Genomic DNA, 5,665 nt, shown 5'->3' with positions numbered 1-5,665 from the left:
GCGGCTTGTCCTGCTACATTTCTCGGTTCCCTGATGGGCAAGTGAGGTGATTAGCAGGAGGTCGAGGCAGCCCTTTAGGTGGCTTAGGCCTGCGCTGTGGAGCATCCCTGCAGGGGACTCCAGCCGGCTTTAGTGACGCAAATCCTGAGAGCACTCCTGGGTGGACAATTGCCCTGGTGGAACACCTCGCCACAGCAGCTCATGGTAGGCCCCCACGGAGGATTAACACAGCAGCTGAACACCAGAAAGGAATTGGCGCTTGGAGTCCAGACATCTGCAACAGGTAAGACCGGTCTTGGAACTTGCCCACTCCATCTGAGTGGAAGCCTGGCCTGATCACCCATGGCATGCCTTTATCGGCGCCTTGGTTCTGGTTTTGATTTTGACTAGATTTGCACTGTTTTGGTTTAGATTTCGGCATTGACTTTTGGATTTGAACTGTTTGGCTTTGATTTTGGTTCTGACTTGGTCAAATTGCTTGATGAATGAGTAACTCCTTATCCAGACTTTGGGTTTAGTGTGAATTGCTTGGGGAGTGAGTGACTGTTTGCCCCCTTTTCCCTTCCCTCTTTGTGGTAAGAGTGTTGTTTTGTCTCCTGAGAGAGAACAATGAGTAAAACACAAGGTAAGTCTACCCCATTAGGGGCTATGTTAAAGAATTTCAAGAAAGGATTCAGTGGGAACTATGGAATCACTATGACACCTGGAAAGCTTAAGGCTTTGTGTGAGATAGATTGGCCGGCATTAGAGGTGGCATGGCCATCAGAAGGAAGCCTAGACAGGTCCCTAGTTTCAAAGGTATGGCACAAAGTAACTGGTAAATCAGGACACCCAGATCAGTTTTCATACCTAGATACTTGGTTGCAGCTAGTTTTAGACCCCCCACAGTGGTTAAGAGGACAGGCAGCAGTAGTACTAGCGGCAAAGGGACAGACAGCCAAGGAAGAAAGAGTAGCTCCACTCCCGCCGGTCCCTCCCTTAGGGGAAGAGGAAGGAGAGAGGAGAACAGCAGCAGAAGCAGCGGGCAGAGGCAAGGAAAGACCAGCAGAGAGAGAAAAGAGAGAGGAAAAGAGGCAAAGGGGGAAAGAGAGAGAGGAAAACAGGCAAAGAGAGAAAAGAAGAGAGAGGAAGAGACAAAGAGGGAGTCAAAGAGAAAGAGGCTGAGAGAGAGGGCAGAGACAGAAGAAAGAGAAAGAGAGATATACAAGTAGTTAAGAAAAAAACAGTGTATGCTATTTCTTTAAAAGCCAAGGTAAATTTAGAACCTGTAATTGATAATTAAAGGTCTTCTCCATGACCATATAACACCCCAATACCACTTTGTTGTCAGTGTAAACAAGGGCGTAGCCCAATAGCACTGAGGCCACTGACAACCCATAGCCTTCCTATCAAAATTCCTTAACCCAGTAACCCGGGATGGCCCAAATACATTCAATCTGTAGCGGCAACAGCTTTGCTAACAGAAAAAAGTAGAAAAATAACTTTTAAAGGAAACCTCATTGTGAGCACACCTCACCAGTTCAGAACTATCCTAAGTTAAAAAGAGAGAGAAAAGGGGAGTAGAATTTATGTAAAAAGAACATTATATAGTAAATTCTTGTCCTAAAATAAATTAACTGGTTGTTTAAAGAAAGGGATGTTTGCAATAAGTCAGAAAGTTGAGACGTGTCGAAGAATTGTCTGTGAAAGTAGTGAAATAAGAAAAAAAAAGGTGCATTATAAAAAAGGAATTTATGCAAGAAATGTTGTATAATTTAAAAGTAATTAGGCCTCCTGAATGTAAAACTATTGAAGAAACAGTTTATATGCAAGGTATATAAGAAAAGTAAAATATACTTTTAGTAAAAGGATTATAAAGAGGCATAAAAATGTGAATTTTTACCTACATTAAAAGGTTAAAAATTTTTTGAAGGTTTAAGCAAGTTTTAAAACGTTAACTATAAAGAAAATACTGTGTGTAAACATGAGCTAAAGTTAAAGGGGTGTCATCCAGTTTCTTTGTGAACTGGACATTAAAGCTAAAACACAACGGGTTTTTTTTTAAAGCACTAACCTGCTCTTTTACAAAAATTATAAAAGGTTAAAAAGAGTCTATAAAAATCTTACCTTATGGTCAGACATTAAAAATTAAATAAATATCTCTACAAAGTTTTATTAAAACTAAGTTTAACATTAATAACACACTAATATAAAGGTGAAATTTAGCTTATCTGGTATAAAAGTCATACAGAAAGCATTGTCAAATATAAAATGGTGTTTGGCTTTCTTTGATCTAAAAACTAATAAAAATAGTTGCTAAAGGAAATTTCTCAGTAAGATGACACCAAGGTACTATAAAGTCCGCTGCTGATGTCCCCACATTTAAAACCAAAGGTCAATTTCTTAGAAATTATATACTTGGTTTATCTTGCACTTTCCTTTCCCTCAAAATTAAAAGTCTTTTAGCACATGTACCACCCCTAGAATTTCTGTTAAACCAGCACCAGCCTGAAAATTACGTTCTCATCGAAGGGTGGAAAAAAGAAAAACTTGAGCCAGCCAGGGAAGGACCCTACCTTGTGCTGCCAACCACCGAGACTGCTGTTTGTACAGCAAAAAAGGGATGGACTCATCACACCTGAGTCAAGAAAGCGCCGCCGCTCAAGAGTCATGGGCCATAGTCCTGGGGAAAACCCTGCCAAACTAAAGCTAAGAAAAATGTAACTCTTTCATCTATTCTATTACTCATCTTCTTTCCTCGCTGTGTTGCTGACCATCTAGTTATTAACATAACCAAGTCAATTTCGCCTCAAACTATCGCATTTAATGCTTGCCTTATGTTATACCTTGTGGGTACTTGCCAAGTCAAAGACAGCCCTCTACTTCAGAAAAGTACTTCTGTTCCTCCTGACTCTCCTCAGAGTAGGCATTAGTACAGTAGGACCATTTTATCTGAGGAGATTTCAACAAAGACCCCAGTGTCAACCAGGAGTCTCGCTCCCTAGTGTAGAGCTTTCATGCCGTAGTCGGTCCAACATTCTGTGGGCCACTAAAGAGCAAGGATGGACTGCCCCAACCAGTTTTTGTAATTTCCTAAAATCATACATTCATTTTATTAGAGGATCATAGAAGTTAAAGACTTAAAACAAACGTTGACAATTAAGACAGGATACCAAGATGCAAATGCCTGGTTGGAATGAATCAAATATACCATTGGCCTGTTAAACAAAAGCAATTGTTATGCTTGTGCACATGGCAGGCCAGAGGCCCAGATCGTCCCCTTTCCACTAAGGTGGTCCTTCAGTCGACCAGGCGTGGACTTCATGGTAGCTCTTTTCCAGGATTCGATAGCCTGGAGTAATAGGTTGTGCCAAACTCTCTCTGCTGTATCCCAAAGTCAGGCACCCTGCGGGTCAGCCCCTGAGGGCCATCCAGCTTCCATCTTCCAACACTAAGTTCACTTCGTCTCTCTCACGACAGGGAGGAAACTTAGCGTTCCTTGGAGACCTGAAGGGATGCAGTGAGCTTAAGAATTTTTAAGAGCTTACCAGTAAGTCAGCCCTTGTTCATCCCCAAGCAGGTGTGTGGTGGTATTGTGATGGACCTTTACTGGACATTCTGCCATATAACTGGAGTGGAACGTGTGCTTTAGTCCAATTGACTATCCCTTTCACCCTGGCATTTTATCAACCAGAGGCGGGGTAGGTGATAGAAGAGGGTTGGATCCGGTTATCAGATGGAAGAGTAGCTATGCCACAACTGCTAGGAGCTGCAGTCATACTGGCTGTACATGAGACCACCCACCTAGGCCAAGAGTCACTTGAAAAGTTGCTAGGCCAGTACTTCTACATCTCGCATCTGTCAGCCCTTGCCAAAACAGTGGCACAGCAGTGTGTCACCACCTGGCAGCACAATGCTAGGCAAGGTCTAACTGTCCTGCCCGGCATACAGGCTTATGGAGCAGCCCCCTTTGAAGATCTTCAAGTAGATTTCACCAAGATGCCCAAATGTGGAGATCTCATCCCTAGGTTTGGACTGCCCTTGTGAATCGGCTTGGACAATGGGCTGGCGTTTGTGGCTGCCTTGGTACAGAAGACAGCAAGGGTGATCAGGTGTAGATCAAGGATTAGAACATAGCCTTCTTGTGGCCACGGTGAAAAGAACCCCAGACTGTCGTCTTGACCACTCCCACAGCCGTGAAAGTAGAAGAAATCCCAGCCTGGATCCACCCTCGCTGCGTGAAACCCGTAGCACCTGAGACCTGGGAGGTGAGACCAAGCCCGGACAATCCCTGCAAAGTGACTCTGAAGAAGACGACAGGCCCTGGTCCAGTCACACCCGGAAGCTGACTGGTCCATGTATGGCTGAAGCATGAAGAAACTCACCATGGGACTTATTTTCCTTAAATTTTGGACTTGGTACAGTAGGGACTTCAACTGACCTTCCTCAAACTAAGGACTGTTCTCAGTGTATACATCAGGTCACTAAGGTAGGGCAAAAAGTTAAAACTGTCTTTTTGTTCTATAGTTATTATAAGTGTGCTGGAACTCTAAAAGGGACAGGTTTGCATAATGCCACCCAGTACAAGGTATGTAGCCCAGGAAGGGACCAGCCTGATGTGTGTTATAACCCATCTGAGCTGAGCCCCCTGTGGTTACAGTTTTTAAAATAAAATTAAGAACAGTCACCTGGTGGGGTTTAAACCATACTAAAAAGAAGAATCCATTTAGTAAATTCCCAAAGTTGCAAACTATGTGGACCCCCCCGGAGTTCCACCAGGAGTGGACAGCTCCCACTGGATTATACTGGATATGCGGGCATAGAACTTACACCAGATTACCCAACCAGTGGGCAGGTAGTTGTGTTACTGGCACTATTAAATCATCCTTCTTCCCACTGCCCATAAAAACAGGCGAACTCCTGGGCTTTCCTGTCTATGCTTCCCGTGAAAAGAGAAGCAAAGCTATAGGAAATTGGAAAGATGATGAATGGCCCCCTGAGAGAGTCATACAGCACTGTGAGCCTGCTACTTGGGCACAAGATGGCTTGTGGGGATACGGGACCCCCATTTACATGCTCACCTGAATCATACGGTTACAAGCTGTCTTAGAAATAATCACTAATAAAACTGGCAGAGCCTTGACTAGTCTGGCCCACCAGGAAACTCAGATGAGAAATGCTATCTATCAAAATAGATTGGCTCTCAACTACTTGCTAGCAGCTGGGGGAGGGGTCTGTGGGAAATTTAACCTTACTAATTGCTGTCTACACATAGATGATCAAGGGCAAGTAGTTGAAGACATCGTTAGAGATATGACAAAACTGGCACATGTGCCTGTGAAAGTGTGGCATGGATTTGATTCTGGGACCACATTTGGAAAATGGTTCTCAGCACTAGGAGAACCTGCTTACTACTCCCTTGTTTGCTACCTGTACTTCTTCAAATGATAAAAAGCTTCATCGCTACCTTAGTTCACCAAAATGCTTCAGCACAAGTGTACTATATGAATCACTATTGATCTGTCCTACAAGAAGACATGGGTAGTGAGGATGAAAGTGAGAACTCCCACTAACGAGTGAAGTTCTCAAAGGGGAAAATAATGGAGGAGACCACCCCTCATATTGTCTTATGCCCAATTTCTGCCTCCAAAGAAAGAAGAAGCAACAACTAAAAGGCAGAAATGGA

This window comes from Mandrillus leucophaeus, unplaced genomic scaffold, assembly GCF_000951045.1.
Source record: "Mandrillus leucophaeus isolate KB7577 unplaced genomic scaffold, Mleu.le_1.0 Scaffold1207, whole genome shotgun sequence".
Classification (NCBI taxonomy): Eukaryota; Metazoa; Chordata; class Mammalia; order Primates; family Cercopithecidae; genus Mandrillus; species Mandrillus leucophaeus.
This window is presented reverse-complemented; position numbering follows the sequence as displayed.